The following is a 21,736-nucleotide window of genomic DNA, read 5'->3' as shown; positions in this document are numbered from 1 at the left end:
ATGAAACAAATTTATTCTAGCAGGCCAGACGTAGGAGAGATGAGCCCCTTGACCAACCCAAGGAAGAGTGGTTAACAGATGCAAGTTGTTTTATGCATCAGGAAAACAGGAGAGCTAGATATGCTATTAGTAGTCAGCACAAGAGAATCAAGGCATAAGCCTTGCTGGCCTCGACCTCAGCTCAAAAAGCTGAGTTAATTGAACTTACTAGGCCCCTGCAGTTGGAAAGGATTTAAAAGTTAACATTTACACTGATTCCAAGTATGATTTTTTAGTGCTTCATGCTTATGCTGCAATTTGGAATGGGTGGGGACTCCTGACCCCAAAGGGCTTTTCCATACAACATCATTCAGATTTTGAGCTTGTTAGAATGCTGCTTTGCTGCCAAAAAGTGACTATAATTAATTGCAGAGGACATCAAAAGACAGACTGACCATGTAAAAGGAAATGCCCTTGTAGATGCCGCAGCCAAGGCCCCTGCACTGGAAGGGCCAATGAAGCTTATGGGCGTGCTGGTCAGCATACATAGAACTGGGCCGGAATACCCTGAAGAAGAACAAAAATGGTCCAGGGATTGCATTTCAGTCCAGGGCCCCTCGGGCTGAATGATGGTAATAAATTACTAATGCCAAGTACCAATCACAGGAGTATAACTCAGCACTTTCGTGATTCTTTTCACCCTAGAAGGGATTCTTTGTTTCTGTTAATGTCTCATTTGTTTATAGGGGTAAATCTTTTCAAGACACTAAAACAGGTGACTCAGCCCTGTGAGCTCTGTGCCTGACATGACCCAAACGGCCAGCAATTTTCTCCTGCAGTTAAACCTGTCCAAAATTGAGGAACCTATCCAGGTGAGAACTGGCAACTCTAATGTACTCTGATACCTTTCTGCAGGAGATTCAAATATTTGCTAATGCTTACTGATACCTTCACTGGTTAGATCGAGGCATTCCCCACCCCATCTGAAAAATGTTTACCAGAAGAAATAACTCCTCAGTTTGGGTAATCTAAAAGCCTGCAAAGTGACAATGGCCCATCTTTCACAGCAGGCGTAACCCAACACCTATCCTCAGCTTTAAGAATCCAATATTACCTTCACTCTGTGTGGAGACCGCAGTCCTCTGGAAAGGTGAAAGGGCTAATCCTACTCTACAGAAGACTCCAGCTAAATCAGAGGCCTGACTATCTCCAACACCCATAGCTTACTGCGGGTTTGAACTGCTCCAAAGTAAAACGTATAATTAAGTCCTGTTGAGTTAACATGTGGAAGGCCTTTCCTAACCACAGATCTCCTAATAGATGAAATGAATCTCCATTACAAAAATGTCATCAATCTGGGACAGGTGCAAAGGCACTCTGTGAATATGGAAACAAGCGTCTTCCCCTCCCACATGGGAGGAAAATTCAGTTTCAGCTCAGCTAGGAATTTAGTCTTTCTAAAGACGTGGGAGGAAGTTCTCCAGCTGAGCAGCTTTCCCCAACGTGGAAAGGACCATAGCAAGGACACCTGAGTTCTCCAACAGACGTTCAACGCCAAGGGATTCACAGGTGGGTGCACCTGTGTGGAAGTAAAGCTGTTGCTTATTCTGGGAGCCCAATCGGAGGCTGAGGGAGGTGGACGCGGGGCTATTTAAGCGTTAGCGGAGGGCGGGCTGGGTCGCTGCGCGTCTGCTCTTCCTTCTCGCGCTTCTGCTGCCGCCCTAATCCTGCCTTAGCCATGAGGGAGATTGTGCTCACGTAGGCCAGGCAGTACGGGAACCAGATCGGGGCCAAGGTTGGCAGCCGGGGCTCTGAGGGCCCAGCCCGGGCCTGCCGGGTGGCCGGGGAAGATGTTGGCAGCGGCGGGAGCGGTGCCCCTGCATTGCGGCCCCTGGGCTCCCTGCCGGGGATGGTGGAACTGGGTGGCTGGTGAGGCGGCTAGGGTGGACCCCAGGGACAGGGCGGCCTAGGGATGGGGGTGCGGATGAGGGTGGGGGTGGGAGAGGGGCTGGGGCGCCTCCGTGACTCAGCCCCGGCCTGTCTGGCCCCTCCTGTCTCTTGCAGTTCTGGGAGGTGATCTCTGAAGAACATGCCATCGACTCCGCTGGCACCTACCACGGGGACAGCCACTTGCAGCTGGAGCGCATCAACGTGTACTACAACGAGGCCAGCGGTGAGACCCCCGTCCTTCCCCCACCGCCCTCCTGGGAACGTGGCTCTCCCCTCGCTCATGCCCTCCCGCCCCACGCAGGTAGCAGGTACGTGCCCCGCGCTGTGCTCGTGGATCTGGAGCCGGGCACCATGGACTCTGTGCGCTCGGGTCCCTTCGGGCAGGTCTTCAGGCCACACAACTTCATTTCCGGTGAGCTGCGGGCGAGGACTGGGGTGCGGCTCCTTAGCCAGGGCAGCTCAAAATCCAGGAACGCTCCAAGGTCATCCTGTGGGAACTGTGGCGCCAGGGCCCCTGAACACCCTCCTATCCGCCGAGTCGAGTCGCTCAATCTGCCTCTCCTAAACGGGCTTCGGGAGGAAGGCCCGGGTGTCTCCTCAAGGTGAGGAGCTACTGATGTCCCTGCCGGGAGCTGAGCTGGGGCCGTGGCTACTGCCTTTCCTGAGAATGGGCAGGAGCCACCTGCAGCGAGGTCTGTGAACCTGTCTCAGGTTTGACTCCTGTCTTAATTTCTAACAGGGGAAGCTGCTGTCCTGTAACTCTGGAGGAGGGGGTTTCATTTGCTCCACCTGCAGGGCGAATGGTGCTTTCACCTCTCACGTGACACTGGTGCTTTCTGCATTATGGTGGTGACCACTGATGACCGTATACCTGGCCGTCGAGTGACCGGCTGTACTGTCTTACAGGTCACTGTGGGGCCGGAAACAACTGGGCCAAGGGACGCTACACAGAAGGTGCGGAGCTGATGGAGTCAGTGATGGATGTTGTCAGAAAGGAGGCTGAGAGCTGTGACTGCCTGCAGGGTTTCCAGCTGACCCACTCCCTGGGTGGGGGGACTGGGTCTGGGATCGGTACCCTACTGCTCAGTAAGATCCGGGAGGAGTACCCAGACAGGATCATAAACACATTCAGCGTCCTGCCCTCGCCCAAGGTGTCAGACACCATGGTGGATCCCTACAACGCCACCCTCTCAGTCCACCAGCTCATAGAAAATGCGGATGAGACCTTTTGCATAGATAACGAAGCGCTATATGACATATGTTCCAGGACCCTAAAACTGCCCACACCCACCTATGGTGACCTGAACCACCTGGTGTCTGCTACCATGAGTGGGGTCACCACATGCCTGCGCTTCCCAGGCCAGCTCAATGCTGACCTGCGGAAGCTGGCTGTGAACATGGTCCCGTTTCCCCGGCTGCACTTCTTCATGCCCGGCTTTGCCCCACTGACCAGCCGGGGCAGCCAGCAGTACTGGGCCTTGACTGTGGCTGAGCTCACCCAGCAGATGTTTGATGCTAAGAACATGATGGCTGCCTGTGACCCCCGTCACGGCTGCTACCTAACGGCGGCTGCCATTTTCAGGGGTCGCATGCCCATGAGGGAGGTGGATGAACAGATGTTCAACATTCAAGATAAGAACAGCAGCTACTTTGCTGACTGGTTCCCCGACAACGTAAAAACAGCCGTCTGTGACATCCTACCCCGGGGGCTAAAAATGTCAGCCACCTTCATTGGGAATAATACGGCCATCCAGGAACTCTTCACATGTGTCTCAGAGCAGTTTACAGCAATGTTCAGGCGCAAGGCCTTCCTCCACTGGTACACGGGCGAGGGCATGGATGAGATGGAATTCACCGAGGCCGAGAGCAACGTGAACGACCTGGTGTCTGAATATCAGCAATATCAGGATGCCACGGCCGAGGAGGAGGATGAGGAGTGTGCTGAGGAGGAGGTGGCCTAGAACTCTCCTTTTCTAGGTAAAGTGGGGAGGCAGTGTGGATTCTTTACTGTGTTCTGACAGCCATGTGTCACTATGCGCTTGTTCATTTGTGTCTTCACATCTCCTGCTGCATTTTAAAGCATTTCTATAGTATGCAGTTTTGACTAATAACGTGTTCTCACAGCATCTGGTTTCACCTCCATCTTCCATGGGCCCTCTGGCTACTGCTGCCAGATGCACACAGTTGTCCTGCAAGGCGGAAGCTGTCTGGGTTCATCACATGCCCAGGAACAAGCATTCCAGTGGCTCCAGGAGGGCTCGGCATGGGCTGTGGACATGGCAGGCAGGCTTCACGTGAACTTGGGGATGCCCTGGGCCTCGGGCAGCGACGTGGTGGAAAGCCTGTTCCTGAAGACAAGCCTTGGCTTATCCCATGTACCAAACTTCTAGGGGACCAGCTGGCCATGTTTCTGGAACTTTAAAAGGGGTCAGCGACCCTGGTGGACAATGTCCCCAAAGTCCCATCTTGGAGTAGAAATGTGGTCAGACAGCTGGCTCTGAACCAGCAATGAAGGGTGGGCAAGTGGGACCCCAGCCACTCCATCACCACGATGGCCTGGGTGTGTTTGTGTGGCCTCATTCTCTTAATGAGGTGGGCATGGGATATCTGGCAGGGACTAGGCAAGAATCGAGCCCAGTGTTTGCTAACATGCACTGAACCCTATGTAGAAGGGGATTAGGTCCTGGGGGCTACAGATGTGATTGCTGGGCCTGTGACATGCACTGAACCCCTATGTAGAAGGGGATTAGGTCCTGGGGGCTGTAGATGTGATTGCTGGGCCTGTGACATGCACTGAACCCCTATGTAGAAGGGGATTAGGTCCTGGGGCCGTAGATGGCAGTTGCTGGGCCTGTGACATGCACTGAACCCCTATGTAGAAGGGGATTAGGTCCTGGGGGCCGTAGATGTGATTGCTGGGCCTGTGACATGCACTGAACCCCTATGTAGAAGGGGATTAGGTCCTGGGGGCCGTGGATGTGATTGCTGGGCCTGTGACATGCACTGAACCCCTATGTAGAAGGGGATTAGGTCCTGGGGGCCGTAGATGGCAGTTGCTGGGCCTGTGACATGCACTGAACCCCTATGTAGAAGGGGATTAGGTCCTGGGGGCCGTGGATATGATTGCTGGGCCTGTGACATGCACTGAACCCCTATGTAGAAGGGGATTAGGTCCTGGGGGCCGTGGATGGCAGTTGCTGGGCCTGTGACATGCACTGAACCCCTATGTAGAAGGGGATTAGGTCCTGGGGGTCGTAGATGGCAGTTGCTGGGCCTGTGACATGCACTGAACCCCTATGTAGAAGGGGATTAGGTCCTGGGGGTCGTAGATGGCAGTTGCTGGGCCTGTGACATGCACTGAACCCCTATGTAGAAGGGGATTAGGTCCTGGGGGTCGTAGATGGCAGTTGCTGGGCCTGTGACATGCACTGAACCCCTGTGTAGAAGGGGATTAGGTCCTGGGGGCCGTGGATGTGATTGCGGGGCCTGTGACATGCACTGAACCCCTGTGTAGAAGGGGATTAGGTCCTGGGGGCCGTGGATGTGATTGCGGGGCCTGTGACATGCACTGAACCCCTGTGTAGAAGGGGATTAGGTCCTGGGGGCCGTGGATGTGATTGCGGGGCCTTGTGACATGCACTGAACCCCTGTGTAGAAGGGGATTAGGTCCTGGGGGCCGTGGATGTGATTGCGGGGCCTTGTGACATGCACTGAACCCCTGTGTAGAAGGGGATTAGGTCCTGGGGGCCGTGGATGTGATTGCGGGGCCTTGTGACATGCACTGAACCCCTGTGTAGAAGGGGATTAGGTCCTGGGGGCCGTGGATGTGATTGCGGGGCCTTGTGACATGCACTGAACCCCTGTGTAGAAGGGGATTAGGTCCTGGGGGCCGTGGATGTGATTGCGGGGCCTTGTGACATGCACTGAACCCCTGTGTAGAAGGGGATTAGGTCCTGGGGGCCGTGGATGTGATTGCGGGGCCTTGTGACATGCACTGAACCCCTGTGTAGAAGGGGATTAGGTCCTGGGGGCCGTGGATGTGATTGCGGGGCCTTGTGACATGCACTGAACCCCTGTGTAGAAGGGGATTAGGTCCTGGGGGCCGTGGATGTGATTGCGGGGCCTTGTGACATGCACTGAACCCCTGTGTAGAAGGGGATTAGGTCCTGGGGGCCGTGGATGTGATTGCGGGGCCTTGTGACATGCACTGAACCCCTGTGTAGAAGGGGATTAGGTCCTGGGGGCCGTGGATGTGATTGCGGGGCCTTGTGACATGCACTGAACCCCTGTGTAGAAGGGGATTAGGTCCTGGGGGCCGTGGATGTGATTGCGGGGCCTTGTGACATGCACTGAACCCCTGTGTAGAAGGGGATTAGGTCCTGGGGGCCGTGGATGTGATTGCGGGGCCTTGTGACATGCACTGAACCCCTGTGTAGAAGGGGATTAGGTCCTGGGGGCCGTGGATGTGATTGCGGGGCCTTGTGACATGCACTGAACCCCTGTGTAGAAGGGGATTAGGTCCTGGGGGCCGTGGATGTGATTGCGGGGCCTTGTGACATGCACTGAACCCCTGTGTAGAAGGGGATTAGGTCCTGGGGGCCGTGGATGTGATTGCGGGGCCTTGTGACATGCACTGAACCCCTGTGTAGAAGGGGATTAGGTCCTGGGGGCCGTGGATGTGATTGCGGGGCCTTGTGACATGCACTGAACCCCTGTGTAGAAGGGGATTAGGTCCTGGGGGCCGTGGATGTGATTGCGGGGCCTTGTGACATGCACTGAACCCCTGTGTAGAAGGGGATTAGGTCCTGGGGGCCGTGGATGTGATTGCGGGGCCTTGTGACATGCACTGAACCCCTGTGTAGAAGGGGATTAGGTCCTGGGGGCCGTGGATGTGATTGCGGGGCCTTGTGACATGCACTGAACCCCTGTGTAGAAGGGGATTAGGTCCTGGGGGCCGTGGATGTGATTGCGGGGCCTTGTGACATGCACTGAACCCCTGTGTAGAAGGGGATTAGGTCCTGGGGGCCGTGGATGTGATTGCGGGGCCTTGTGACATGCACTGAACCCCTGTGTAGAAGGGGATTAGGTCCTGGGGGCCGTGGATGTGATTGCGGGGCCTTGTGACATGCACTGAACCCCTGTGTAGAAGGGGATTAGGTCCTGGGGGCCGTGGATGTGATTGCGGGGCCTTGTGACATGCACTGAACCCCTGTGTAGAAGGGGATTAGGTCCTGGGGGCCGTGGATGTGATTGCGGGGCCTTGTGACATGCACTGAACCCCTGTGTAGAAGGGGATTAGGTCCTGGGGGCCGTGGATGTGATTGCGGGGCCTGTGACATGCACTGAACCCCTGTGTAGAAGGGGATTAGGTCCTGGGGGCCGTGGATGTGATTGCGGGGCCTCTGTGCTCAGGGCAGTCCCTCCAAAGGCACAGATGGGGTTTCTGAACAGGACGTGGGGAGACAGGCAGGTGCTCACAAATGCTGCTTCCCCCAACTGGCAACCAGTGAGAAAAACGCCTGAGTGGAGGTCTGACCTGCCCCAGTCTGGAGGACTGATGCTCTCTGGAAAGGTGGCTAATGAGTACTGTCTGCTGTCTCTCTGTCCCCCACTCCAAAACTTCAGGGCAAAAATAATCCAAGATTGCCAGGATGAGCCTGGTGAGGGTGGCACCTTTGGGTACAGGCCCTTCAGCCTGGCAGGGTCTCCTCCCCAGGCTTCTCGGGGAGCCTGGACTGCAAAGCCTGCTTTGGGGAAGCTGTCAAATGAGAGCTGTGTGTGTGAGCTGGGAGCTGGGTGCTGGGCAGCATGCACGGACAGTGTTCTCCCTGGCTCTTGTAGAACTTGTCCATGGCCTGTGTGATGGTCTCTTGGTAATTCCCACCCTACCCCCATCACACAGATAACATGAAGCCAGCATAGCCTGGGGGTGGGCAGATGAACAGGTTCTACTCCAGGTCCCCTGGGAATGCCCATCTGCCTCCTACATGTCAGGGAAAACAGGTGAGGCCCCTTCTTGTTCTCTGAATGTTGGCAATGGTCTATTGCAGCCAAATGGGAACAGGCAGGCAGGAGAGTGTCTCTTCTCGAAAGAAGTGGCTCCTGGAAGCAGCTGGGAGGTGGGAGAGGTTCCCCCACACTCCCCCTACCTCCCCCACACTCCCCCTACCTCCCCCACACTCCCCCTACCTCCCCCACACTCCCCCTACCTCCCCCACACTCCCCCAGCCTCCCCCACACTCCCCCAGCCTCCCCCACACTCCCCCAGCCTCCCCCACACTCCCCCAGCCTCCCCCACACTCCCCCACACTCCCCCACACTCCCCCACCCTCCCCCATACTCGCCCAACCTGTTCTAGGAGCAGGAAAAGGGGCCTCTGTGACAGCCCTCCTCAGTTGCTCTCACTCTCTAAGGGGTGTCCTTGCCCAACCCAGGTGTGCACCCATCTGAGATGGTCTTGCATGGACCTGGTTGGGAAGGTTCAGCTGCAGCAACCACTGGAACCTGCCCACACCTGGTGTCTCCACTCATGCGTGGGGCTAGATGTTCCTCTCTCCTGTAGTGGTACAGCCAGACTGGCAGAGGGGGCAAGTCACCACTGCAGTTCCCACCTGGGTCTGAGGGGGGGTCAGGCTTGGTGCCCATGTATTTCCCAATTACCTGGTTCCATCTGGGGGCTTCATGGACAGGAATGGTGCTTTTCCAGGCCTTTTTTCCACATGCCAGCTACAGGCCCAGGTTTCCCGAGTTTCTGGAGCCCCTCTTCCAGCCTGGCAAGCAAGGCGTGTTGTAGGGGAAAGACATCAAGCCTACAGGCAGCAGAACCTGTCTGGGTATGTTCTCTCTGCACCTGGAGGCCCCTGGTTGTTTACCTCTTTGGGTGAGAGTCGGCTTAGGATCTCAACATTCTTGTAGGACTTCAGAACTGTACAGACAGGGGCCCAGGAGGGAACAGGGGCTGGGACTGGCAGCTAACCAGAGTGGTGGGGGTTGTAGGGCTCAGTTTGGTCTTGCAGGGAATTCAGGGAGGCTTGGATTTGCTGAAGCTCTAGATGAGCTTGGGCTTGGATATGGAAACAGCATAGAGCAGGGGCCCTTATGCATGCTTGACTCTGAGTAGTTGCACCCTGGTGCATCCATAGGTGTTCCCCACCTGGAGCACAGCTGTGGATAGAAGCAGGGAGAGCTGTGGAGGGAAGAGGAGGAGGAGGGAGTCTCAGGGCAGCCCCAGCATCCAGGCAGGGCCTCTGCAAGTGAGATGCAGATCCAGCCTGTTGGGCACTTAGTAGCTGCTTGGTCAGCTGCAGATCACCTGACCTCTGTTCACCAGTAAATGGGGGTTGCAGTAGCACTTACCTTCTAGGACTCCTGCAGCTTGAAGGGGCAGCACACACCACGTGCTGTGAAAGCACCTAACTCAGGTAAGCTTCTCCAAGAGCACCACATCAGATTAACACCCAACCTGTACAGGACACCATCAAATCTCCCCACCCCTCATTCCAATGGAAGAAAAGGGAGTCTCTGTCCTTGGGGAGCAAGCACAGGCCTATCTATGCAGTGGGCACATGGCCCAGGTGGGGAAAAGGCCCTTGGATATGTGCTGGTTTCACCAACCATCTGTGGGTTGGGTTTGGCCTGGACCCCTGTACCCCAGGAGGCCGGCAACCCTCTGCATGGGAGAGGACTGGGAGGTGGGTGGGAGGGCTGAGCTTTGAGGGAAGCCATTATTTGGCCTCATGGGAAGTGGTGCAGGTGGTTGTTGGTGGCTCAGTTTTGCAGGACCTGGGTCATCAGCCAAGGAGTGAAAATTGCCTTTTTATGAGAAATTGCTAAAATTGATGCAAGCTCATAGTTGAAAAGGTGAGTAATGCTGACAGTTGGCTTCACCTGCCCCTTCCCCACAAGTAACTGGTGTTCAGAGGTGGATTTGGTTCCTTCCCAGCCTTTCCCGTTTGCATGTAGCTGTGTGCATGTACTTTTGTGTGTACACACACGTTCCCTGGAGGGGTTACTTTTATTTTTTTATTTGGAGGGATAACTAGTGAGGCAGCCTGACACTTGCTGATCTTGTCTTTTAATTGTGGAGTCCTCTATGGAGTGGGCATCAGGTACTTACTAGCTGGCCTCTGCCAGCTGTTTGGCTGCCCCACTTTCTGCCCTTCACAGACATGCTGGCCACTTGGTGTGACATTCAGTGGCCTTGTTTGCAGCTAGTGTGATGAGACAAGTGGATCAGGTACATTATAAACTGAAAAAGCACACAACATGCAGAGGGAAAGGATAAATGACCATGTGTGTACTGCTCGGCTGAAGTCCACATCACATGACTGAGATGACATTTTTTCACCTAACATTTGGGCCCTGAGAAACAGCATCTATGTTTTACTTTTTATTTATAACAGAGTTAGAAGAAATACTACCAGGCTTTCTTTTCCATTTTCCCCAACTCCCACTTTACCCCCTCAAGTTTACCTACCTCAGAGAGAAAGCGGAGCTCGCCTGGTTAATGACAGCCTGAAATTATTTGAGCCAGGTCACTGTGTAAAGGTCATACTGCTTCTGTCTCCTTGTGCATCACTTGCGCAGCTCAGATATTTCATAGCTCCCTGTATACAGGTAGATGTGTTGCCCTCCTAGCCTGCTTTTTTGGTTTGATACATGCCTGGGAGCATGTGGGAGCACTTAAGGTCTAGGCTCATGGGAGGACATTTCTGCCCACCCCAGCTCATCTCTCCAGCTCAGCCTGCATGCCTGCCTTCCTCCAACTGATTCCAGAGTAGGGGATGGGAGGTCTCACACTGACCTCAAGTTTATGTGACTTTTTCCACCTCTGCTTTCCCAGACAGCCCTTGCTGTGGGACTTGTAAGGAGATTTGTGAAGTCAGTATCTACTTTTCTTGTGTGGGTGTTTATAAATTATTCCCCTGGAGGGGAATAAATGTTAGAGGTACTCCAAACCCCTAACATATAAACATCTAAGCCTGGCCCTTTTTTGGTGGTAAAATATATACAACATAAAACTTACCATTTTAACCATGTTTAAACATACAGTTGAGTGGCATCCAGTATAATGTGTTGTACAACCATCTCCTTTATCCATATCTACAACTTCTTTATCAGCCTAAACTGAAACACCAAACCCATAAATAAGTCTTCGAATAGAAGACTGATGCATTTGACTCTATAAAAATTAAAACTTTATAGGTGAGAAAAATGCCTCAAAGTCAAAAGTCAACAGACTGGGGAAACAGATCTGCAACATACATGACAGACAAAAAGCTAATTTGGGTAATATATGTGTATATATATAGCTATATAGCTATCCTAAATTATTAAAAGACCAACAGCCAAATTGAAAAGTGGACAAGGGATGTAAAACAGTTCAAAGAAACATGTAGATTTTTAAATATTTGCTAATTTGTGGTAAAATATGTATAAGAGAAAATTTAAGTACATTAAGTATAAATACATTGTTGTGCAACTATCACCAGTATCCATTCCAACCCTGTGTTATTATCCCAAAGTGAAACTTTGTATCCACGGAACAATAGCTCCCCTCTCCCTTCCCCCCATCCCCTGGAAACCACATCCTACTTTCTGTGTCTATGAATTTAACTGCTCTAGGTACACTAGAAAAGTGGAAAGCATGGAGTATTTGCATTTTTTTGTTTTAATGTTTTCAAGGTTTATGTTGCAGCATGTATTAGAATTTCTTTTTAAGGCTGAATAATATATCATTGTGTGTATTGATCATATTTGCTTATCCATTCATCTGTAGATGGACATTTGGGCTTTTTCTACCGTCTGGCTCTTGTGAATGCTGCTATAAACAGGGGTGTGCAAATTCCCACTTTCAGTTTTTTGGGGTATATACCCAGATGCGGAATTACTGGATCATATGGTGATTACTGTTTTCCACAGTGGCTGTGCCATCTTACTTTCCCACCAGCAGTGTGCAGGAGTCCTGACTTCTCCACATCCAGCATTTGCTGTTCTCTGGGGCTTTGTTGTTTTGCTTTGCTGGTGGTGGTGTTTTTGATGGCAGCTATGCTTACATGTGTCAGTTGGTATTGCACTGTGGTTTGGATTTACTTTTTTCTCATGATTAGTGATGCTGAGCACCTTATCCTGTGCTTGCTGGTCATTTGCATATCTTCTTTAGAGAAATGTGTATTCTAAAACCTTTGCTCATGTTTAAATTTGATTGTTTTGTTGTTGTTGCTGAGGTCTTTACATAGCCTGGATATTAATTACTTATCAAATATATAATGTGTGAATATTTTCTTTCTCTTCGTGAATTTATTTTCAATCTATTGATTGTATCTTCAGATACATAACAGCTTGTCACTTTGATGAAGTTCTTTTTATGTATTTTTGTTGTTGTTTGTGCTTTCACTGTCATATCCAAGAAGTTATTGTCAGATTCTACGTTATGAAATATTTTTCCTATGTTTTCTTCTAAGGGTTTTATAGTCTTAGCTCTTACAATTAGATGTTTGGTCCATTTTAAATTAAGTTTTTTATATGGTGTAAGGTAAGGGTCCAACTGTATTGTTTTCCATGTAAATATTCATTCTTAACACCATTTAAAAATATACTGTCCTTTCCCTGTAGTTTTGACTCCCTTGTTAAAAATCATGACTGTGTTTTTTGGTTCTTTATTTCTATTGCATTGGTCTTTATGTCTGTCTCTGTGGTGGTACAGCATTGTTTTGGGTACTGAAGCATTGCAGTAAGTTTGAAACCAGGAGGTGTTAGTCCTCTAACTTTGTTAGTTTTTAAGATTGATTTGGCTACTTGGGGTTTTTTGAGATTTCATCTGAATTTCAGAATAGGTTTTTCTACTTTTGCAAATATTGGAATTTTTATAGTGATTTTATTGAATCTGTAGATAACTATTGATAACAATGGCGTCTTGATGAGGTTTTGTCTTCCAGTCCATAAACACATGATGTCTTTTCATTTATTTGTGTCATCTTTAATACTTTCCTGCAATGTTTATAGTTTTGCTGTACAGGTTTTTAATTTCCTTGGTTAAGTGGGCTTCTAAGTATTTTATTCTTTTGATGCTATCATACATGATACTGTTGTCTTGATTTCTTCTTCAGATAGTTTGTTATTGTAGAAATACAACCGATTTTTGTGTCTTGATTTTGTATCCTGCAGTTTTGCTGAATGTTATTTATTGCATCTGATAGTTTATCTCACAGAAACTAAAAGATTTTTAATATATAAAGTTATGTCATCTGCGAACAGAAAATTTTACTTTTTTAAAAATTGGAATATCTTTTATTATTTTACTTGCCTTATTGTTTTAACTAACTAGAACCTTCAGTACTATATTAAATAGGAGTAGTAAAAGCAGGCATCCTTGATTTTGCTCTTAGGGTAAAAGCTTTCAGTCTTTCATTATAATGTTAGCTGTGTGTTTTTTTAAATATAACCTTATGTTAAGGTGTTTTATTCCTTTTTATATCTCATTAAGTATATTTTATCATGAACGTGGGTTAAATTTTGACAAATGCTTTTTCTTCTTTGATTAAGATGACCACATGAGGTTTTTTCCTTCTTTATGTTAATGTGATATTATGCTGATTTTCATGTGTTGGAACATACTTTTATTTCAGGAGTCAATTATACTCATTCATAGTGTATAATCCTTTTAATGTACTGCTAAATTTGAATTGCTGGTATTTTGTTGAGGATTTTTGCATCAGCATTTGTAAGGGATGTTTGTTTGTGGTTTTCTTATGGTGCCTTTGTCTGACTTGGTGTCGGGGTAATACCGTCCTCGTAGAATAAGTTAGAAAATGTTACCTCCTCTTCAACATTTTGAAAAAGTTTGAGAAAAACTGGTGTTAATTCTGCTTTAAATGTTGGGTAGAATTCAACAGTGAAGCCATCTGGTCCAGGCTTTTCTTTGTTGCTGGGTTTTTGATTACTGATGTCATCTTCTTGCTGAGTCTCCTTGCTGAATAGGTTTATTCAACTTTTCTGATTCAGTCTTAGTAGGTTTTTTGTTTCTAGGAATTTGTTCATTTTATTTAGGTTACTCAATTTTTTAGTGTATAGTTCCTTATGGTACTCTCGTGCATGCTTTTTTTACTCCAAAAATTTGTTAGTAATGTACCCATTTTATTTTTGAGTTTAGTAATTTGAGTATTCCCTTTTTTTCCTTAGTCAATCTAGATAAAATTTTGTCAATTCTGATCTTTTTCAGAGAACAAACTTGGTTTTGTTGATTTTTGATATTGTTTTTCTGTTCTCTATTTCACTTATTTCCACTGCTATCTTTATCATTTTTAAAATTTTGCTAGCTTTTAGTTGTCCCTCTTTTAGTTGTCCCTCTTTTAGTTGTCCCTCTTTTAGTTGTCCCTCTTTTAGTTGTCCCCCTTTTTCCCTCTGTTTTTAGTTCCTTAGGAGTAAAGTTGTTGATTCGGTATCTTATTTTTTATTATCATTTATAGCTATAAATTTTTCCCTTATGGTACTGTTTTTGATGTATCTCTTAACTTTCGGTATTTCATATTTTTAATTTGTCTCTAGATATTTTCTGTTTTCTCTTGTGATTTCTTTTATCCATCCTTGAGTGTTTAATACCTATATTTTTAGACATAAAATGTGAAACCTACAAAATTTTCTTGATTTGTTACAGTTTTATTTGTTGTAAGTTTTTATTTAAGAATTAAATGTGTGTATCAACATTTGTTATGTTCTCATTAACTTTGTAATACATGGAGATTCCTGGTCCACATATATAAGCCTCTACATGAATATTATTTTGAAGCATTTAATTTTCTGTTTTAAGATTTCAAAGGTCTAAATGAAATTGAGATTTTGGTTTCTGAGATGAAATCATGGTAGGTGACTGATAAATGCTTAAAAATTAGCCAAAACTTAAAATTAAGTTAAAGTTTACCTTCAAGATTCAACCTGAATGAGTTGCCCTGTATTGCTGGTAATAAAAAATAAGTCTTTAATGGTATAAAAGCAAACTTCAGAGAATGTCTTTTTTCCCCCATTGACATCTAAATTAAAAGCTATAAAAAATTTTGATGGCCTTATGCATTTTTTACTTTAGAATTCCAACTTTTTCTGGTTAAAATTTTTCCAAATAGATTCCTGTGTATTTGAAAGACAAATAATTTTTTAGTTGAAATGCTTAAGCAGTTAAATAAGGCCATGAAACTTTCTTGAACTTGTGGGAATCCATGAGAAAATCTGACATTATGTTCTATTCTCTTGGAAGGTAGAAATATCGTTTGACTTCTGTTTTGCTGACAAGAAATGTGGTCCTGAGCAAGGCTGCCTGGGACAATGACCTCACACATGGAAAACGCTGGAGCCCATCTGTCTCCAATCTGCTGTTTTCCAAAAATTAGGGAAGTTCAGTTTTCCCTTTGATACTCTCTGTTTCTACCAACCCCAACGCCAGGGCTGTCCTGCTTCTACAAGTGACAATGACAAATATAGGCTTGAAGGAAGATGAGCTGATGGCATTCCCAGCTTACTACCACTCCTTGGGGGCCTTATCTCACATACGTGGATTCAATTCATAGATTCAGGTGGGTGAGGATCTATTGTTCAGCTACATTAGAAGTGACTGCTTAAGACTCTGGTGTGTGGTGAAATGAGGCAGAATTTTCTCAATGCAGTGTTGGGAGAAGTTTCTCCTCATAATTACCATCTTACTATCACTAAATCATAGCTAAAATAAGGAAATTATTCAAGAAGAAATAGAAATGTAATCTTATGAAGACATAAATTTAGAGATTTGTGGAAAGCCCTTCATAATTTCATGGTGTTCTCTTTGAGCTGGGATTATAGTTAATATTTCATTATAATATATTAGCTGTTCTAGACTTTATGCATTTATGTAAAGTTTTCTTTGTTGTACTTTAAGTTCTGGGATACATGGGCAGAGCATGCAGGTTTGTTCCATAGGTATACACGTGCCATGGTGGTTTGCTGCACCCGTCAACCTGTCATCTACATTAGGTATTTCTCCTAATGCTATTCCTCCCCCAGCCTCCCACCCCCCGACAGGCCCCAGTGTGTGATGTTCCCCTCCCTGTGTCCATGTGTTCTCATTGTTCAACTCCCACTTATGAGTGAGAACATGCAGTGTTTGGTTTTCTTTTCTTCTTTTTCTTTTTCTTTCTTTCTTTTTTTTTTGAGACAAAATTTCACTCTTGTTGCCCAGGTTGGAGTGCAATGGCATGATCTTGGGTTACTGCAACCTCTGCCTCCTGGGTTCAAGCGACTCTCCTGCCTCAGCCTCCCAAGTAGCTAGGATTACAGGCATGTGCCAAGATGCCTGGCTAATTGTGTCTATTTTTAGTAGAGACGGGGTTTCTCCATGTTGGTCAGGCTGGTCTCAAACTCCTCACCTCAGGTGATTTGCCCACTTCGGCCTCCCAAAGTTCTGAGACTACAGGCATGAGCCACTGCTCCTGGCCTGGTTTTCTTTTCTTGTGTTAGTTTGCTGAGAATGATGATTTCCAGCTTCATCCATGTCCCTGGAAAGGACATAAATGTGTAGTATTCCATGGTGTATATGTGCCACATTTTCTTTATCCAGTTTATCATTGATGGGAATTTGGGTTGGTTCCAAGTCTTTGCTATTGTGAACAGTGCTGAAATAAACATACAGTGCATGTGTCTTTATAGTATAATAATTTATAATGCTTTGGGTATATACCCCATAATGGGATTGCTGAACCTTGAGGAATTGTCACACTGTCTTCCATAATGACTGAACTAATTTACACTCCTACCAACAGTGTAAAAGCATTCCTATTTCTCCACAGCCTCATCAGCATCTGTTGTTTCCTGACTTTTTAATAATCGCCATTCTAACTGGTGTGAGATGGTATCTCACTGTGGCTTCGATTTGCATTTATCTAATGACCAGGGATGATGTGCTTTTTTTCATATGTTTGTTGGCCGCATAAATGTCTTCTTTTGTGAAGTGTCTGTTCGTTTCCTTTGCCCACTTTTTGATGGGGTTGTTTTTTTTCTTGTAAATTTCTTTAAGTTCTTTGTAGATTCTAGATATTAGCCCTTTGTCAGACATATTGCAAAAATTTTCTCCCAATCTGTAGGTTGTCTGTTCACTCTGATGAGTTTATTTTGCTGTGCAGAAGCTCTTTAGTTTAATTAGATCCCATTTGTCAATTTTGGCTTTTGTTCCCATTGCTTTTGGTGTTTTAGTCATAAAGTCTTTGCCCATGCCTATGTCCTGAATGCCATGCCTGTGTCCTGAATGGTATTGCCTAGGTTTTCTTCCAGGGTTTTTATGGTTTTAGGTGTTATGTTTAAGTCTTTATTCCATCTTGAGTTATTTTTTTGTATAAGGTATAAGGAAGATGTCCAGTTTCAGTTTTCTGCATATGGCTAGCCAGTTTTCCCAACATGATTTATTAAATAAGGAATCCTTTCCCCATTGCTTGTTTTTGTCAGGTTTGTCAAAGATCAGATGGTTGTATGTGTATGGTCTTATTTCAGAGTTCTCTATTCTGTTTCATTGGTCTATGTGTCTGTTTTTGTACCAGTACCATGCTGTTTTGGTTACTGTAGCCTTATAGTATAGTTCGAAGTTGGGTAGTGTGATGCCTCCAGCTTTGTTCTTTTTGCTTAGAATTGTCTTGGCTATTTGGGCTCTTTTTTGGTTCATGAGAATTGTAAAATAGTTTCTTCTAATTCTGTGAAGAATGTCATTGGTAGTTTAATGGGAATAGCATTGAATTCTTTTATAAATTACTTTGGGCACTATGGCCATTTTCATGAATTAATTCTTCCATATCCATGAGCATGGAATGCTTCTCCATTTGTTTGTGTCCTATCTGATTTCTCTGGGCAGTGGTTTGTAGTCCTCCTTGAAGAGGTTCTTCACTTCGCTTGTTAGCTGTATTCCTATGTATTTTATTCTCTTTGTAGTAATTGTGAATGAAGTTCATTCATGATTTGGCTCTCTACTTGCCTGTTGTTGGTGTTTAGGAATACTAGCGATTTTTGCACATTGATTTTGTATCCTGAGATTCTGTTGATGTGGTTCATCAGCTTAAGAAGCTTTTGGGCTGAGATGATGGGGTTTTCTAGATACAGGATCATGTCATCTGCAAACAAAGATAATTTGACTTCCTCTCTTCCTATTTAAATACCTTTATTTCTTTCTCCTGCCTGATAGCCCTGGCCAGAAATTCCAGTACTATGTTGAATAGGAGTGGTGAGAGAGGCCATCCTTGTCTTGTGCCAGTTCTCAAGGGGAATGCTTCCAGGTTTTGCTCATTCAGTATGATATTGGCTGTGGGTTTGTCATATATGGCTCTTATTATTTTGAGGTGTGATCCTTCAATAGCTAGTTTATTGAGAGTTTTTGACATGAAGGGATGTTGAATTTTATTGAAGGCCTTTTCTGCATCTGTTGAGATAATCGTGTTGTTTTTGTGTTTAATTCTGTTTATGTGAGGAATTACATTTATAGATTCGCCTGTGTTGAACCAACCTTGTATCCCAGGGATGAAGCCATCTTGATCGTGGTGGGTCAAGGTACCCTTATCAGTCTTAGGTTCAGTCTTTTTACATAATCCCATATTTCTTGAAGGTTTTATTCATTCTTTTTTGGTCTTTTTTCTCTATTCTTCTCTGTTCTTTTTTCTCTATTCTTCTCTTCCTGTCTTAGACAGATGGTTTTGAAGCTCTGAGATTCTTTCCTCCACTTGGCCTATTCTGCTAGTGATACTTGTGGTTGCATTGTGAAGTTCTCGTGTTGTGTTTCTCACCTCCATCAGGTCAGTTATGTTCCTCTCTAAACTGAATATTCTGGTTATCACCTTCTGTAATTTCTTTTATGATTTTTAGCTTCCTTGCATTAAGTTAGAATGTGCTCCTTTAGCTCAGTGTGGTTTGTTATTACCCACCTCCTAAAGCCTACTTTTGTCAATTCAGCCATCTCAGCCTGGGGTCAGTTCTGTGCCCTTGCTGGGGAGGTGTTGTTGTCATTTAGAGGAGAAGAGGCATTCTGCCTTTTTGAGTTTTCAGCGTTTTTGTGTTATGTTTTCTCATCTTTGTGGGCTTATCTACCTTTGATTTTTGACATTGCTGACCTTTGAATGGGGTTTTTATGGGGTCTTTTTTGTTGATGTTGTTGCTTTCTGTTTGTTTTTAACAGTCAGACCACTCTTCCCTAGGTCTGCTGTGGTTTTCTGGGGGTCCACTCTGGACCCTGGTCACCTCAGTCTCTCCTGCACCTGGAGGTATCACCAGTGAAGGCTGCAAAACAGCAAAGATCGCAGCCTGTTCCTTCCTCTGGGAGCACCAGTCCAAGGAGGTACCGACTTGATGCCAGCTGGAACTCTCCTGTAGGAGGTGTCTGGAGACCCCTGTTGGGAGGTCTTGCCCAGTCAGGAGAAACAGGATCAGGGACTGCTTAAAGAAGCAGTCTGGCTGCCCTTTGGCAGAGCAGGTGTGCTGTGGTGACTGCCAGGAGTCTCCAGAGCCAGCAGGCTGGAAAGGCTCAGTCGGCTGAACTGGGGAGACAGCAGCTACCCCTCTCCCTGGGGACTTCATCCCAGGGAGAAATCAGAGTTCTGTCCATAGAACTCTGGCTGGAGTTGCTAAAATTCCGATGGGGAGGCCCTGTCCGGTGAGGAGGGATGGATTTCGGTCTCACTTAAAGAAGCAGCCTGGCCACGCTCAGGCACAGCAGCTGTGCTGTGTTATGGGGGACTCCTCCTGGTCCCTGGTGCCAGCAGGCTAGAGCGGCCAACTCAAACCACAGATAGAGTGGCTGCCCTCCCCCGGGAACTCGGTCCATCTCCGGCTGTCTCCAGCCTACTGCCGCTGGCCAGCTGGAATTCCAAGCCAATGGGACTTGTGAGGCGCTGTGGGAGTGGGGCCTCAGAATGATGTCACTTGGCTCCCTGGATTCAGCCCCCTTCCTAGGGGAATGCACGGATGTATCTCCCGCTTTGCTGGAATTCTCGGGGCAGAGGATGCAAAACTCCTGGGCTTTCACGCATGCCCCAGTGAGCATTCCGCCGAGACTCCACACAGCTCTGTGCTTCAGACCCAAGGCCATGGCTGAGCTCACCAGGGGACCTCCCGATCTGCAGGTTGCAAAGATCCGTGGGAGAAGCATGGTTTCCCGGGCAGAGTCGCACAATCACTCACCGCCTCCCTTGGCTGCGAGTGGGGGCTCCCCTAGCTCCGTGCCACACCTGGGTGGGCCATCGCCCCACTTGCTTTTCCTCACTCCCTGTGGGTCGAGCTGTCTGGCTAGTCAGTCCCAATGCAAGAACCTGGATACCTCAACTGAAGGTGCAGAATTCACTCGCAGTTTTCACTGCTCTCCGTGAGAGCCGCAGGCCACAGCTGCTTCTAAGAGGCCAGCTTGGCCCCATCTAAAGTATGATTTCTTAATACATGAGATGTTTTAAATACGTAACAATATTTATCACAAATAATATTTTGTCTCAATGAGATATAAAAATTGCTAATAAATCAATTCTTTTTTGGTTACCACAAAGCTATCTGGAAATGTAACATCTGCCATTTAGAAAATTTTCGTAGAGTTAATAGAACTTTACCTGAAGGGAGGCTGGCAATATGCATCATGATTTCAAAGATTGTATTAATTGTTTTGTAATTTTGTGTTTTTTAAAACTAAACTTATTAAATTGGTTGTATATTACTTTAGGTAGCACTATTTGGTGATGAGAGAATAATAATTTGCAAAATATAAGAGTTCCTTATTATAAAAATGTCTTCTGTTTTATATTACTACCACTTCCTCTGAAAGTTTAAAATTGTAATTTTGTAATTAAAATATATATTCACAAATGTGACTTGTCAATGTGAATATTTATAATTTTAGGGTTTTTTTTTTTGCATTTGGTAGGGACAGGGTTTTCTGGTGTCTATTCTTCAAAATAAAAGGTAGAGAGAATGGAATCAGGAAAGGTTAAAACACAAAGGAACACAATGATGATGATAGAGATTATTCCTTTGCGGCTGGCCAGGGACTAAAAATATCAAGAAGAAACATGATCAATAGAAAACCTGCATGTCCTTGAACATTATAGAATTTTTAATTTCTCTTAAAATTATTCATGATAAAAATCTCTGTACTTTGCACATTTAAGAGAGAGAAAATCAGAGGGCAGGGGCCTCCCTGATCCTGATAAGAGCGCCCAAAGCCCAAAGGATGTGTCTTTATCTCCTCCCAACTCCACGGCAGAAACAGTTGCTCTGGTTATCTTATCACAGTGATGCACAGAGACATGATGGTCAAAGAGCTTGCACACTTTAAAAAAGAAATGTTGGCTGGGTGTGGTGGCTCACATCTGTTATCCCAGCACTTTGGGAGGCCGAGCCGGTGGATCACGAGGTCGGGAGTTTAAGACCAGCCTAGTCAAAATGGTGAAACCCCGTTTCTACTAAAAATACAAAAATTAGCCAGGCACGGTGGCAGGAACCTGTAATCCCAGTTACTCGGGAGGCTGAGGCAGAGGAATCGCTTGAACCAGGGTGGTGGAGTTTGCAGTGAGCTGAGATCTAGCCACAGCATTCCAGCCTGGGCGACAGAGTGAGACTGTCTCAAAAAAAAAAAAAAAGTTATATTATGTTGAGATTAAAAAAATAAATGACATGATTTGTCTACAGATCTTTATTACTCTACCTCATTTACATTAAATTTATGAACAACTTAAATAATAACACACAGGGCTTTTATTATTATTATTGTGATAATTTCTTTGTCAACATTATTTTTACCATATTGTATAAACAGCATTGTAAGACCTGT

The 21,736-nt window shown here is 46.4% G+C and overlaps 1 pseudogene; it reads left to right on the top strand.

Annotated features, from left to right (window-relative positions):
- Positions 1 to 1,717: 1,717 nt before the first annotated feature.
- LOC129398719 (tubulin beta 8B-like) lies at positions 1,718 to 20,657 on the top strand (annotated as a pseudogene).
- The last annotated feature ends 1,079 nt before the right edge of the window (positions 20,658 to 21,736 follow it).

Source organism: Pan paniscus, chromosome 11, assembly GCF_029289425.2.
Source record: "Pan paniscus chromosome 11, NHGRI_mPanPan1-v2.0_pri, whole genome shotgun sequence".
In the NCBI taxonomy this organism is placed as follows: Eukaryota; Metazoa; Chordata; class Mammalia; order Primates; family Hominidae; genus Pan; species Pan paniscus.
Note: the sequence above shows the minus strand (reverse complement) of the source record. Positions and strands in the feature narration are given on the sequence as shown.